This window comes from Physeter macrocephalus, chromosome 1, assembly GCF_002837175.3.
Source record: "Physeter macrocephalus isolate SW-GA chromosome 1, ASM283717v5, whole genome shotgun sequence".
Taxonomy (NCBI): domain Eukaryota; kingdom Metazoa; phylum Chordata; class Mammalia; order Artiodactyla; family Physeteridae; genus Physeter; species Physeter macrocephalus.
The window spans coordinates 121,822,278-121,839,690 of record NC_041214.2 but is presented as its reverse complement, the minus strand read 5'-3'; positions in this window follow the sequence as shown (position 1 = coordinate 121,839,690).

Genomic DNA, 17,413 nt, shown 5'->3' with positions numbered 1-17,413 from the left:
TTCCCATTATGAAAGAAATATATTTCATTATAGAAAATACAGCAAGGTAGATAGATGATACACTCATTACCTGAAGTCCATTCACTAGCATAACTTTTCTAGATTTTCTTCCAGCTTTGTTTTCCATGGATAATATTTTCTTTTTCTTTCATTAACCTTGATCATTGTGTGTATATATGTATACACATATATAACATAATTCACTTAATACCTTATTATTGAAAATTTTAAGTTTTTTTGTTTTACTATTAAGAATTATAAATTGATAGACATCCTTGTGAAAAAGGTGTGTGTGTGCATGTGAGCATGTGTGTGTGCTTGAGTTTCTGTGTTTGTGGTTTGTTTTGGTTACTTTTATCTCCTTAGGGACTTTTGATAGTTGTGTCATTATTGGGTCACATACTTTCTGGTATATACTGTCAAACTGCTTTCTAAAACAGCTTGTTGATTTGCATTTATAATATAGTATCATACTTATCAGCATTTAGTGATATTCTTTTAAAATATTTTGCTGGTTTGATACATGAAAAATGCTAAATCATTGTTAAATTAATTGTGATTTTCTTTTAAGATTGTTCTAAGTTATATCATCCTGCAGTTTCATGTGCCTTTATGCACATTTCCTTAAATAACTTAATTTTCAACTTTGAATTATATTAATTTAATCTAATAAAATTTTTATAACAATATTATTTCTTCAAGGCAATTCCTTTAGCAAGAGTTCTATGTTCAAAAATTTTAAAGTATGCTTAAAAATGTTTGCTTTTGTACAACTAGTCACTGAGTGGCTCAGAATGTTACATTTCAAGGTCACTTGTGCTACAATCTATGATATTGCAAACTTTATGGAAATTGAGCCTAACATTTGACTGTCTCTTAAAAAAAAAGCCCTAGATATGTGAAGATAAATCCTCTCCTTAAAATGAGATAGATGATAAATGTAAGGTAGAATAAGTAAGGTGTTATTAATCATAGTATAATCTGTATTGATCTATCTTAGATGAACTTTACAGATATCAAAAAAATAAAGTTCCTTATTATTGGAACCCTTGAAATCAAGGCTAAATAGCTCACAAATACAGTCATCTTAATCAATTACCTAATACTTCAGTTTATAAATTAACAATCCTAAAACTATGACTAACAAGTTATTTAATCACAACAAAGCTGAATTTCTTTATTTCCAAAATGAAATTAATAATAGTACATTTCTCCAAGCATGGTTTTGAGCATTATCTATAGAGGTACAAGTTAAGGACTTAACTGAGGTGGAATATGAAGTTTGGATCTCCTGAGAAAGTATTTTCCTTGTTATTGCTCAGTTTTAACTGTTATATCTACTAAAATTTATTTTTCTTCATGGCTGTGTTACACCGAAGTTCCTTCAGAATTCCTTAAAAATTGGTATTTTTATTAGTATTTTCATTAGCGATCATTTGCAAAGATGGCTGGAACAAGCCTTTCCAATGTACATCCTTTTGCCGTTACTTGCATTTCTCCCCTTGATTCTAGAAGTGTCTTGTGTTTTGCTCTGAACAACAGAGTGCAGCAGAAGTACATGGATTCTAAACCAAAGCCTAAAGAAGCAGTACATCTTGCTCTCTTAGGAAGTGGTATCATCACTGAAGGAGCTTTGGCTGGTGCAGTGTGCTGAATTTTGTCCCTCCTCACGTCTCTAATTCATATGTTAAAGTCCTAACTCCCAGTACCTCAGATTGTGACTGCAATTGGAGATAAGGTTTTTAGAAAGGTAATTAGGGCAAAATGACATCCTATGGGTGGGCCCTCATCCAATCTGATTGGTATCCTTATGAGAGGAAGAAATTTGGACACATAAAAATAGACACCAGGGATGCACTTGCACAGAGGAAAGGCCAGGTAAGGTGACAGGGAGAAGACGGCTATCTGTAAGCCAATGAGAGAGACCTCAGGAGAAACCAAACCTGCCAACACCTTGATCTTGGGTTTCTAGTCTCCAGAACTGTGAGAAAATGAAGTTCTGATGTTTAAGCTCCCCAGTCTGTGGTCCTTTGTTATGGCAGCCCTAACAAACTAATGCAACTAGCCTGCTGGAAGATATGATCACCTGGAGTAGATGAACCATTCCAGCAGGGGCCCCTTAGAGCAAAGAGCCTCCAAGTCAAACTCCAAATGATTGCAGAAAAAAATATCTACCTGAATATAGTACAAATTGCTGACATACAGAATAATAAACCAGTAAAATGGTGGTTGTTTTAAATCTTGGGGTTTAAATTATTGGTTTATAAGCAATAATTGATAAATGAGATCTTTCATTAGGGATATACAGCATCATTCTTGGTTCCCTCAGCTGAGGATCCCAGTCATTAATAATTCAATAATTAATTTTTGCAAACCAAAAACATGAATTGAATACTAACTATATGCCAGACACTGAAGTCACAAAGCCAAAGCTATAAGGTTAAAATCTTAACAGATTCTGAGTAATTTTCTAACTTATCTCCCTATTTTCTGCTATTTCATATACTACCTATTAATTTTTTTGCAATGGGTGAATTACCCTAAAGTAACAATATCATCAAGACACTTTCTCCCTTCTCTCTCCCCCCCCACCCGTCCCCCCATTCCTGAAAGTCTTCTGTAGTGTTGACTCTATTTTTAAACCAGCTTTCTCATCATGGTTTCAAGACGGCTTTTTCAGCTCTTGAAGCTACATTCTTTCAGGTTAAAAAGCATAAGAAATGTCATTGAATTTGCATGAGAATACCTGAGAGAAGCTCTGATTACACTGGAAGAATATATTTACTGACAGGCTTAGGACTGAGTCTTGTGCCCACCACAAGGGATGAAGCTGAAACTCACATTTATAACGTGTCCTGAACGTGGGGCAAGAGTGAGTTCCCCTATCTTAGCTCACGCTGCTTTAACAAAATAGCACAAATGGGTGGCTTAAGCAACAGACATTTATTTCTCACAGTTCTGGAGTCTGAGAAGTCCAAGATCATGGTTACAGCTGGTTAGGTTCTGAGTGAGGGTCCTCTTTTTGGCTTGCAGAAGGCTGTCTTCTTCTTCAGAAGGCAGGGAAAGAGAGAGAGAGAGAGAGAGAGAGAGAGAGAGAGAGAGAGAGACAGAGAGCAAGCTCCCTGGTCTCTACTTGTAAGGGCACTAATCTCATCATGAGCACCCCACTCTCAGGACCTCATCTAAACCTAATTACCTCCAGAAACTTCCATCTCCAAATACCATCACATTGGGGTTAAGGATTCAACATATGAATTTTGGGTTGACACAATTCAGTCCATAGCATTCTCAGAATGTAGAGAAGTTCCAGTATGACAGGAGAAATAGAAAGCAATGCAACAATATCTAGTAACAAGATCATCTAATGAAAACCATATTCTTTGAAGAGAAAATAAAGATCTTAGACACAGAGATTTTAGAAGTCCCAACAATGGCAGAGATTGAATGTGCCCTGACTCCCAGCACAAACAAATGTTCACATAAATAGACTGTCTCTCTACTAGAAGCTCAGTTTTTTGGAGTATCTACCATGTACTAGGCAACACATTAAACATTTTCTACCAGATAAAGGTATATACTTTTGCAGCTTTTAATTTTAATTTGATTTAATGAAGTTTTCTCCCAATATTTTATATAATAGAAAATTCATAACAAGTTGTGCAAGTGGTAGGGAGATAGTCCTCTGAGGTAGTAATAGTAAGTATATGAGAGGTGCCTCCATTAAAATTTCTATAACACACTCATTGACAGATATTAATGTGTTTTTAAATCAGGTGAGAATAACAAGATATCCAATAACTCTTTGTTATAGTTATCCTCTCCTCCACTTACCTCAAAAATTTTTTTTTCAGTACCTCCTCTTATAACTGAAAAGGTCTCTAAAATGTCTCCCTTTTTTAATGGCAGAATACCAATTTCACGCTAAATGCTTGAGAGCCCTCATTCCATGGGAGCACATATCCATTAATCTTTCCTTTTTTCCCCCTTCTTTCTTTTTAAACAGTAGGTCCATTCTATACTAGATTTACTTTTAGAAGTTTTACAGTTTTATTTTGTAATTATATAAGTCTCAATTATATTTACACTTATAATTGATATGATATTTTTCTATCAGAGCTAGAAAGATTGCTAAGACAGCAACTTTCTAGTCAAAGAAATGTACAAATGGAGCACAAAACTGTTTTCTGAAATCATTTGCAAGTGATGGTGCTGAGGCTAAATATTGTTGCATCTTCTTGTAGTGACTGTTTCTATGGGCCTCATAATTAAGATGATAGCCTGGGAGGACTGAAGGAATGATATACTGCAAAGATGGTCTTGTTGCTGCTTTACATTCTGCCCTTTCTATTGTTTACTAGAGAACCCCAACAGCATTCTCTCAATTCTGTCCAGCTGAGAACTCAATTGTAGAGTGACTGTTTAACAGGACAGTTAGGGCTTTAGTCCTTAGCATGAAATGGAATGTGGTTCTCTCATTCTTTCTTCCTTAAGAGTCAGTGTACAATGCCTATGCGGTTGTAGTCAGTCATTATCCCTACGAGGAAAGGTAAACATAAATTCATTTGGAAGTCCTAGTTACTGCAATAAAAAATATAATTTGCAATTTGGATTGTAGGGCAGTACCATTTAGGCAAGATTGCATGAAAATGGAGGGGAAAAAGAGGGCTGTTTATTCCAAATTTTGAGTTTCTAAAATCTTAGCAGTCTCCTAATTATTGAGGATTTTTAATTATATTCATTTTTTTGATTTTGATTTATTGATTTTCATTGCCCTTACTGGATCAGGGAGAGAAACAACATGGAACACTCAGAAACAAAAATGTCTTTCAGGAGATAACTAGACAACAAACAGGGTGACAAAGTCCCACCACTCAACCTTACCTAACCCCCTCCCCCACCCTTGCCCCCAGCTCCCTACCCAGCTCCGCTCCCCCCAACACACAACCAACCACAATATCTACCCTCTCAACTTTATCTGAGGTTCTGCAACACAGAGATAGGCTGGCTATGGCCAACAGAACAAATATATCCTGTAATCCATTTTTGGAAATAAAGTTTTATTAGAACACAACCATTCCCATTTGGTTTATGTATTGTCTGTCAATGGCTGCTTTCATGCAGAATTGAATAGTTGTGATCGAGATCAGAAGGACCACAAAACCAAAAACATTTGCTATTTGGCCTTTAAAAAAAAGGCTTTCAGCCCTGTTATATCATTGATTGTCGCATTTGAACATAATCACACAAATTACACTATTTAAACAAATTTGGTTTCAAAAAATATGCAGCATACAGTATAAAAATTCTTTGCTTATTTTTTTTAATTTATTTTATTTTTTGCTATACGCGGGCCTCTCACTGCTGTGGCGTCTCCCATTGCAGAGCACAGGCTCCGGATGCGCAGGCTCAGCGGCCATGGCTCAGCTGCCCAGCCGCTCCGCAGCATGTGGGACCTTCCCGGACCGGGGCACGAACCCGTGTCCCCTGCATCGGCAGGCGGACTCTCAACCACTGCGCCACCAGGGAAGCCCAATTCTTTGCATTTTAAAGGTGGGGGAGGCATCTCTTGTAGAATTTATCAAACAAGATGGAAAAAAGTAAGCATTCTGTAGATTACATAAAACAAAAACACATATGCTATCTTATGGTTAGAGCTCTTTCATAATCAGAAATCTTATGGATATGCATCAGTGACTGATGGTTGTATGTATTACAACACAAACAAATATAAGTAATCTGAATGCAGTTGTAATCTGATTACACTCAGATCTCATGCAAAGTTGTTTATTTTAGAAATCAGTAATTAAATATAGTAAATAAATGCAGGAGTAATGACATTTCACTTAAAATCAAGCAACACAAAATTACTAAAATTTAATTATCTATAATTTGCAAATTAAAGTTACATATTAACACTATATTCACAATAAAATGTGTAGGAGTAGGAGAAAATTCAAAAAAAAGACAGAACATTTTAATCAAACGTTACTATAGCAGAAAGGCAGTGACTTTGGAAGAATGCAACTTGTCTAATACTGTATGACTTGCCCTTAAGCCTTGTCAACCCTAGACTGTGCATCGGAAATCCCTTGGGTACTGCTTTCTCCTTCATCACACAGTTGTAATACAGTATGTTAGCAGAAGGCCAAGATCATAAACTAAAAGGAATATGTGAACTTATCCTCACCTCAATACTCTAAAAACCATAAGAAAAATAGTTTTCCATTCTCTTCCTGAAGATTCCATTTCTGGCAACCATGTGATTTTGTGTCAACTCCTTAACTTCTCTGTTTCAATTTAACATCTATGGAATAGAGAAAATTACAGTCTTAACTCAAGAGATTGTTGTATTAAGTAAGAGAATACAGGCAAGGTGTTTATAAATTCCCTTTCCCTCAAATTCAGCAAATGTACTTGCAAATGTGATTAAGTTAGCTTTAGTTGTAGAAATATGTATGTTGCATATTTTTCCTGTTGACTATTCCGTCCAAATGCTCAATACATACATTAGTTTCCTATTGCTGATGTAACAAACTACAACAAACTTAGTGACTTAAAACAACACAAATTCATTTTCTTACAGTTTTAGAGGTCAGAAGTCCTAAAATTAAGGATCAGTAGGGTTCTTTCTTCCATTTTCTTCCGTAGGTTCTAGGGGATAATCAGTTTCCTTGTCTTTTTTAACTGCTACAACCTGTCTGCTTTGTTTGGCTCCTGACCTCCTCCTCTACCTTCAAAGCACATCATTCCAAACTCTGCTTCTGTTGTCACATCTCTTCTCTAACTTTCACCCTTTTGCCTCCCTCTTACAAGAACTCTTGCAGTTATATTGGGTTCACTACATGATCCAGGATAATCTTGCTGTCTCAAGGTTCTAAATTATATCTGAAAGCCTCTTTTGCTATGTAAGGTTACTGGGATGGTTAATTATATGCATCAACTTGACTGGGCCACTGGGTGCCCAAATGTTTGGTCAAACTGAAACATCAGCTCTTCCTGGTTCTTGAGTCAGCCACCCTCTGAAGTGGAACCTGGAACTACACCATCGCTTCTTCTGACTCTCAGGCCTTCAGCTCAGACTGGAACTAAACAACTGGCTCCGCTGGTTTCCAGCTTGCCAACTTACTCTGCAGATCTTGGTACTTGTCCGTCTCCATAATTGCATGAGCCTATTCCTTGTAATCAATTGCTCTCTCACTCTCTATCTACACACACACACACACACACACACACACACACACACACACACACACATATTCTATTGGTTCTGTTTCTCTGGAGAACCCTAACATTCACAGATCCCAGGGGTTAGGATATGGACATTTTTATCATTTTTATGGGGGAGCATTATTCTCTCTACCACAACATTTTTCTGACCATAAGACATGACAGTGGTTATCACTCATCCTCTAGCTCCTGCAGGAATGTCACTATGAATCTCTAGGGTCCTGACACAGAGCTGTTTAACTCTGCCTCAGCCTCAATAGATGAACAGCTTAAGCCATCACCTTCCTCACCTCTTGGCACTCTTGCACTCCACAGTGAGTGAGTGTACCACTTCTATTAAGTGTCGTGGATCATGATTCTCATTATCATTGTTAATCTTTCCCTTTCCCTCATTTCTACCTCCTAGAAATGAATCTTGTCTAATCAATTGAATCAGTGAATCTTGTCTAATCAATTGTTTAATAGTTTAATGTTCTTTGTCCCCTGTGTCTACCCCGTCATCATTTTAGGTTCAGCTTCTAACACCTGTTATTAGGTTACTGTAACATTTCCTAATAAGGCTGGTTCCTTTATGTTTCTCTCTCCATTCTAGTCTTCTCTGCATGGTTATAGCAATTTCTGAATAAGGCATATGTGACCCTATCACTCTAAGGCTTAGAATCTTTCCATGGTTCCCTATGGCCTCAATAATATGTTTGAGCTCTTTGGCTTGGCACACAGGGTTCTACAGAATCAGTCTCTAGCCAACTCTTGAGGGTCATCTTCTTGTCATTCCCTCACCCATAACCCATGAATTCCCCATTCCATCCATCCATGCTTATAATTCCCTTAGTGTGCCATGTCCTCTCTTATTTTCAGGCTTTTGTACAGGCTGCTCACTTTCTCTGTAATATCTTTCCTGTACTACACCCTTATCTGGCTGATTGGGACTAACTCAGACACCTCCTCTTTGGAGAGCCCATTTCAGGCTTTTCTAGGCTCTACTAGTTGTCTCTCCTTGGTACTCCTCTAGGTACAAATACATATGTTTATTAATATTACCTTTGCTTAGGAAACTTTTCATTCAGGTAACAGAGAACCTGACACACACTAACAAATAATAAGGACATGTATTATTTCACATTAACCCCCACAAAGTATGCTATTATCGAAGTTCCAGTTCTCTCAGCAAAATAATGGGTTTTTGTATGCTTCCTTGTGTTGGCTTTATTCTCTCTGACTGTCCAAGGATTCCAAGGTAATTGCAAGAAATAACAGAGCAAAATGTCTCCATATTTAAGTCTAAAGAATGAAAGAGAAAGCCTTTCCCTATTATTCTGATTAGACCAACTGGACATATGGCAGTTGCTAGAAGAAAACTATTATCCCATGCCTGTATTCCTAAATGAGGAAGGGAGAGTGTTACTAACCTCTGTTTAGACAAGTGTTTCTCAATGGTGGCAGTACTGTTATTTTGAACTAGATAATTCTATGCTCTGTGCATTGTAAGGTACTAGTAATATCCTTAGACTCTGCACACTAGATGCCATCCCCCAGGTTGTAATAACAAACAGTGTCTTTGACATTGCTGAGTGTCTCTTAGAGGGCAAATCCACTCCCAATTGAGGACCACTGGCTTAGACTAATGAAGGCGTAGCCTGCGTCCCTGACTTCATGGAGGATTTATGGATAATTTAAGAAAATTACAGTTCTATTTAGAAGAGGAAGGGAAGAATGGATGTTGGGTAAGTAACCTATAGTATCCACCATCTGTATTGTAATTATTTAGTTGTCTTTGTCCCCTAATAGAGCGGACATTTCTAGAAGTTTTGTTTTGTTTCTTGCTATTCTTTTTTGTTTGTTTTTTTTTTGTTTTTTTTTTTTTTGCGGTACACGGGCCTCTCACTGTTGTGGCCTCTCCTGTTGCAGAGTACAGGCTCCAGACGCGCAGGCTCAGCGGCCATGGCTCACATGCCCAGCTGCTCCACAGCATGTGGGATCTTCCCGGACCAGGGCACGAACCCGTGTCCCCTGCATCGGCAGGCGGACTCTCAACCACTGCGCCACCAGGGAAGCCCTGTTTCTTGCTATTCTTATCCCTAGTACCTGGCATATACTATGTTCTTAATACACTTTTATTAAATTGTTATATGAATTATGCATTGGTGAAGGGAATTCTTTAGTGCTTTTTCACCTCTACTCAATAAGTATTATAACATTGATTCTATGAGTATCTATGCTTTCAATAGTGAAAATGCTTTTAGGTGTATGACCAAAGATAATGAAAACACATTTTCCAACTGTGGAGATGAAGGCAGAGCAATAAAGTTGAAGTGAGGGGTGAAAGAGAGGTGAATTTGTTTGTTTTTTTTTTGTTTTTTTTTTTTTGCGGTACACGGGCCTCTCACTGTTGTGGCCTCTCCTGTTGCAGAGTACAGGCTCCAGACGCGCAGGCTCAGCGGCCATGGCTCACATGCCCAGCTGCTCCACAGCATGTGGGATCTTCCCGGACCAGGGCACGAACCCGTGTCCCCTGCATCGGCAGGCGGACTCTCAACCACTGCGCCACCAGGGAAGCCCTGTTTCTTGCTATTCTTATCCCTAGTACCTGGCATATACTATGTTCTTAATACACTTTTATTAAATTGTTATATGAATTATGCATTGGTGAAGGGAATTCTTTAGTGCTTTTTCACCTCTACTCAATAAGTATTATAACATTGATTCTATGAGTATCTATGCTTTCAATAGTGAAAATGCTTTTAGGTGTATGACCAAAGATAATGAAAACACATTTTCCAACTGTGGAGATGAAGGCAGAGCAATAAAGTTGAAGTGAGGGGTGAAAGAGAGGTGAAGTTACTATATGTAAGCATGGAAAACTTGTCTAAGTGAAGAAAGGGTGTGCAATTACCATGGTGGGTGCATAAATAAGACAAGGCACCTGTCCAGACCAGTCACTTGCTAGTTGCTTGGAATTAGGAAGCAAAAGCTGAAATTTTGACTTGTGACAAAATATGCGACTATTGATTTTTCCTATGAACAAGCCATTTCTAAATCCCTTGACTCAAATCAAATCTTGCCTGAATTTGGGACATTGGAATACATGAGTAATTTCTTCATTTGAAAGTATGACTTAATGCAGATATAGCCATAAAACTATGAATCAACTTTTCACTGGAAATGCACATGGATTTTTCTCGTCATTTGCTTAGTTTCTCCGTAAAAAGGCAATTAATTTCCCATGCTCTTAAGTTGTTGAATTTAATTAAGAGGTTAGAGAATGACAAAATAAACTATGATTGTATAAATATTTACTTTTGTGCTACGAATGTTAGCTTTATGAACATTTTAAGAAAAATTGAAATGCATTATAATTTCAAAGAAGAATTTCATGTAAACCAATGAAATGCTAAGACTAAATCATAGTTTAATTTATTCTAATATCTGAATTTCATAAAATTTCCCAAAATTATGTAATGTCATTATTATTGGCCAAGTTTTCCTCTTGAAACCTGGAAACATGTTGCCTTTCCTTCTGGGTATCTCTCTGGATCATTGTTTAGGCACCAAGCAATTTGTCACAGCCTGAGTTTCCACTTTCATTTAATAACTAAAACCTAAATGTTACAATCAAAAAACACTGGTCTGTTGCGCAGTGATCCATGTGAGAACGGTGAACTTATGTCTCTGTAAATTTGTTAGTCATCTATGAGGAAAAACAATGTTGACCTCTTAACATCAAATCCCATTTAGAGTTGACGAATAGGTTGGATGAGATACTTGATGTCTTTTGAGTTGTATTAAGAAATACACTTCTGTGTGGGAGGATGAACGCCTTGGTAAATTAATGTGGAGATGGTAGCCTATCCAAACAATTTATAGTTGAATCCTATCTTCCAGAAGAAATGAAAGCAGTTAATAAAGGTTCTGACTTGAGTAAACAGTTTCAGGCAACACATGCTTTTTAGTAAGTATTTGAAGTACTAACTCTGACCTTCCACCTTCACAGTTTTCTACTTGTGACTTCTTCTAAAATCTGATTAGCAAGAAACTGTTTATGGCTTCTGTAGCAAGTAGGAATCCCAAGCTCATTGGAAGAGGATAACTGGATTTTAAGATTATTTTATGTGTCTAGGTTGAAGGACTGTGTTACATAGCACTTTCTGGCTACCTTTTAGTATGGTTTTCTTAAAGCTATATTTATCAAGTCAAAAGCAGAATTTTTAGGTAAGACTAATTTTTAGACATTTTCATATTTTAAGGTCATCAAAGGATAAAACAAGATTTAGATTGAATTTATTAACTAATTGCCAGGTTTGCTCCTGTGGCACTAGTCAATACATGACCTCTGCCATGGGAAAGAGGGTATTCTCCCCAAATTGCAACCACCACAACCACTGTGTGTTTCAGAGTAGGAATTTCAAAAGAGCAACAGCATTTGATGATGACTACCTTGCATAAATCTGTGCAGTAGCTAATTAGAAAAGCAGCAGCATTATGTATAAATATGGGTTGATTGGGTTTCTGTATTGAAAACCTGAATTGAAAATGTCTGCTTCCATTGCTTTAAAGCTCTCATAATTTCTCTCTTAGATAACTGCAGTAACCTGTCTCCTGTTTTGTTTTCTTTTTTCTCTCCAATCATCCTTTAAACTTACAGTGATTAACCTTGTGGTTTGTAAATCTAATTATATTACTCCCTGCTTAAAATCTTTCTGAGATTTGATAATAGTTTCACTGACTCTGGATAATGTTCAAATGTCTTATCATGACAAATAAGACCCTTCCTGATCAAAACTCTTCTCCCTGTTCCCAACTCGCCATCTGTCATCAGTGGGAAAACTGAACCAATTTTCATGCCCTATGTTTATCCTGCTCCTTCATGCCTCTGTCTTGGCACCTACTGTTCAGTTCCACTGGGCTAGATGGAACTTCCATGACTCTTGTTCTTCTCTAACAGTTGGGTGTCCTTCTAAACACACTCTATGGGCCTCTTAGATATACACTCTGTACATACACTTATTTTGATGTAAGGTATTGTGAGGATTGATTTCTTTGTTTTGTCTAGCCCATTAGTCAGTGAGCCCCTGGAGGGCTTGGCCACTTGAGGCAACTGCTGGATAAATGTTTACTAAGTGAAGGAAAGGACAAACAATGAGGTGATGGTTGTGTGTTCTCCACGTGTGCTTTTCTTTTCTTGTCTATGCTCTTTCCCTAGTCAGTGAGAAGCCTGGAACACATTGCCTTGAGGATATTTTAAATTAATATAGCAGAAAGTCTTATTTTAATGTTTATTTTTAACTGCAACAGAGACCCTTAAAAATAAAAGAGAAATGTTTTGAAGAAAGCCTGACAGAGTTTACACAAAACAATAAACTGGAAAGAGATTAGAGGAAGAGGAAAACTACTTTATGTCCAGACCTAGGGATGATTACATAGAAGTAAACAGGGTTGGGTTTGGAAGGTGCACACCAGGGGAGAAGGGGTGTGAACTTTGAGGAATTTAGAGCTGGGACAGGTCAGTGCTAATGGCGCAGGGCAGGTGTGTAGGTGAGACGGGGCAGCAGTAAGAGATTAGCAAATGTTACATTCTTGCTTTGCTCATTGCTATCATTCTGTCCCCTCTGGGTCTATCTCAGCTACTTGCTTTCACCCCTTGAAACAGAAAGGATTGGTAGTATTGGCCTGTACCCTTCTTGCATCTCCCCTCCACCCCCATCAGAGAGATACAAAATAGTACAGTGCACTTGTTTTATACTAAAAGGCAACACCAGGGAAACATAAACAAATGCCTCAACATGTGAGGTTGGTAACATCTGATTTATATTTCATTATCTAAGAAAATATCTCAGAAAGAGTTTGAGGGAGACATTTTGTCTTATTGGGTGTTACCTAGTTTCTCCCTAATTTAAGATTTGGACATTATAATTATTACTGAAAGATTTTAAATGTATGCCATTTAAGCTTGAAGGCCATTGGAAAGAGTGGGTACAGTTACTTTCATTGCTTGGGAAAATAGGCTCAATAAATGTGATAACAAGGGAAACACTGGAGCAAATGCATTTATCTCCTGTTTATCTCAAGCACAGAGCCAATCTGGAACTTTAATGCCTTAAGAAGATGATAAATGTTTTCTGCCAGTCTTTCCAACTGAACAAACTCTGTTTGATTGGTATTAATCACTTCTGGCAGACGATGCTCAAGCCTGCTAGCTGCAATCTAGGTGAAAAGCTTGTCATCAGTATCATGTAATGAAATGAAAGAGTGTAGGACAAAGAGAAGAAATATTTCCATTTACCTAGTCATCAGTGTCAAATTAAATAAGATATGAACTATTTATTTCCAAATGTACAGGTTAAAATGCAAACCTTTAACAAAATTGTGGTTTTCTTTTTATTTAAAAAGCAGAAATTGACCTAGATAGTAATCTATGACTTGTTTATGATAGAAGGACTTTCCTCATTCTCCCAAATTCTCTATGGCTTCAGAAATTTTCCTAAAGCCAAGTTTTACCATATATACATATAAAAAGAACATGTGAACAAAGAAGTCCTACCAAGGGCAGGAGTAATCTGAAAATAGAATTGCTACAGATTGGAACCTTGTGTACCCCTCAACTTCATATGTTGAAACCTTTCCCCAATGTGATAGTATTAGGATGTGAGGGCTTTGAAAGGTGATTCAGTCATGAAGACTGAGCTCTCATAAATGAGATTGGTGTCCTTCTAAAGGAGACCCTAGCAAGCTCCCTTGAACCTTCTGCCATGTGAGGTTGTAGCAAGAAGACTGCCTTAGATGAAACAGGAAGTGGGCTTTCCCCAGGCAAGGAATCTACTGGTCCTTTGATCTTGGACTTCCCAGCCTCCGGAACTGTGGAAAATAAATTTCTATTTCATAAGCCACCCAGTCTACAGTATTCTGTCATAGCAGCCCAAACAGACTAATTAGAATTTGAGATTGTTAAGTAAGATTTAACAGTCTAAAAAAAAATCTATCCTAGTTCAAAAATGCCTCCTTGTCATGATTTGATTTAAAAATCTTAAAAATTAAAAAAATTATCCACTGAAAATGCAAAAATCCTTGGGGCAGTGGGTGGAGATTTCACCCATTCACTTCTTAGAGTGATTCAATCTGACTGTCAGCTTCCTAATAAGTTGATAACAATAGCTAAATTAAGAGAATTCATTTGCTTCCTGGAGCAAAACTCAGCGAGAAATTCTAGCACTTTATTTGATAAATCAACTTATTTTCCCCTCACTCTGTGAGAGAACTCATATACCTTATTCTTTGATTTAATGATCACTTTAAATTGTGTGTTAAATGTAACTTAAATACACCCATTAAAATTGGTATTTTGAGTGAGAGATGGAACATTTTTTAAAAGTGATTAATTGATGTTCTATGGATACCTCCATTATTTCAATGATTAATTAATTGTATTAAATCTTGAATTGCACCTTGAAACTATCACTCACATTTGCAGGTTAACTCAAGGCAATCCTTTTGAAGCCAACCATTTTGAAGTGAATAAGGAACCTAGCTAGGTGAGCTATGTATGGGAAGAAAAAGCACTCTATTTGTGGATAGTGTAGTGAACTCAGCAGTTAAATTCAACCTACTCTCTGAAGATAACAATGAGGTTATCCTTATAGTACTGACTGATTTTTAAATACTAAGTGTATGAAATTTTGAAAGTTAAATAAGAAGAAATACTAAAGAATAATCTAAGAAATTAGACTTCACTTCTAGTGGAAAAGATAGCATTTGGTTTTTTGAGCATTCTACTTCTTAGCATATCTATTTCAATATGTCTACATCTGTTCTATTTTGTGTGTTTTTATTTATTTTTCCTTGTTTCTTTTAGACTGAACTTTAAAAAATGACCTCATTGCTTTCTAACAGCTGCTGTAAACATCTCAGTTTACAAAATATTCGATTAGCATTTGATTATTTAATCATTTTAAGTTAAATTTAATATACTTGATATACTTCTTTTTCCCTTTAACACCATGAGAAATTTATCATTTAATTTTTTTTTTTTTTTTTTTTTTTTTTTTGTGGTACGCGAGCCTCCCTCTGCCGTGGCCTCTCCCGTTGCGGAGCACAGGCTCCGGACGCGCAGGCTCAGCGGCCATGGCTCACGGGCCCAGCCGCTCCGCGGCACGTGGGATCCTCCCGGACCGGGGCGCGAACCCGGTTCCCCTGCATCGGCAGGCGGACGCGCAACCACTGCGCCACCAGGGAAGCCCCTATCATTTAATTTTAAGATGCAAGAATCTTTCGAGATATCTTTTTAAAAATGTCACCTAACAGTCATGTGGATTTCTCCTCCCATTATCTTTTGCAGATACTTTTTCCAATCTCTAACATCACCAGCATATGGTGATGTTAGGGCATCTTTGCCATAACAAAGGCATCTTTGTCCCAGTACTGAAATATTGGTTCCCTGTTTTTAACCTGTAAAACTGACAGAGGTGATTCCCAACCATTAAAATTTCAAGTTTTTCAAGGACTAGTTCTTATACTTGAATTATAACATAAAATAATTTACTTGGCAGAGTGTTTTTTAATTCATTTATTTGTAATATAAGGTCCAGATCTGGGTTAATTTACACAAGTATTTTTGATGATTATGGAAAAGTTCTGGCAGATACCAGAGACCTTGCATTATGAAGAACTTTAAAGTGCTGTGAGGTCAGCTAGGTGTCTGGGGTGATGGGCACATTATCACCAAGGTGAAGGGTCCAGCCGAAGTAGAGGGCTGGGGCTGTGAAGGAGAGATTATTACATCACTTTAACACATTCAAAAAGCACTGCAGTGGGAAATGCAGCAACAAGACTGAAGAATTCCACAGGACACCTTCTGAACCCTTGAACTGACTTTCACTAAAGAGTAAGAATTGTGTTTTTTAAAGTACAACTTCTGAGATTGAAAAAGAGAGATTTCATAAATTTAGAAAGTTAAGAAGGTGATTTTGTTGGGTTTTGTTTTGTTTTATAACTAATATAGATGAATTAAAAATAAGCATTATGAAATAATAATTATGGAATATATTACTTTGATAATTGGATGTTGCTGAATATTATATTAATGTTTTCCTTGTTTTGTTCAGGATTAGGCATTCCTAGGTATGAAAAATATTATTCAATCAGAAGCATTTAGATTCAGTTTGCATACACTATACTTAATTCTTATGTAAGAAATTATGCTTTCTTAGCTTATAATTTTTATTATCAATATTTTGTGCTTTCCTTACAAGTTTACAGGAAGAAAACTATATTTGTGGTTGCCTTCAAAAAAAACACAATATTGATAAACCTATTACCATATGCTGTTGTCTAGGACCTGATCTGTAACAAATAGACTTGTTTGAGGGTCTAATTCAAAAATAAGCAAACTAAGGAAAGAGTTTCTATACAGAATCCACTGTGTTGGCTAGGGGTGATGCCAGAGGTGCCTGACAACGATCGTGTAAGATCAAGATCCTGGAAAAGAAGTAGTAGTGACATTAAACTCTAGTTCATGGCAATGATGCTAGCTGCATATCATCACCATCAGTGGTTTCGGTGGAAAAGGAATGTTTTCTCATCAGGTCACTTTGGTAGCTAAGATTGTACCCTTGTTACTGAAAGCTCAGCTGGGAACCTGATAAAAGTTATCTAGCTTTCTCAGTTTTTTGAGCTACCCGATATCCTTTCAGTAAACTCCTTTTCTGCTTAATCTACCAGGATGCTTTTGTACTTGCAATCTAAAACACATACTAAGAGCTTCCTAATTACAATTCTTCTCTCTATCCATCCCTACTAACGATTAGGTCCTTATTACTCTTAACCATCTCCTGATTGGTCTCCTTTCAATGATCTTCCTCTTCTCCAATATATTACATCAGCTAATTTTCTAAATATGAACTGTATCATGTTTATGTTTTCTGATTTACCATATCGGTTACTATTATAGCATAACATGGTTTACCTATTTTAATCACTTCACCAAAATAATAATCTTTTTTATTTCTTGTATTTGCTGTCAAAGTTGACTTGAACCAAGTAGTTGATATTTTTTTTTTTTTTTTTTTTTTTTTTTGGTGGTATGCGGGCCTCCCTCTGCCGTGGCCTCTCCCGTCGCGGAGCACAGGCTCCAGACGCGCAGGCTCAGCGGCCATGGCTCATGGGCCCAGCCGCTCCGCGGGATGTGGGATCCTCC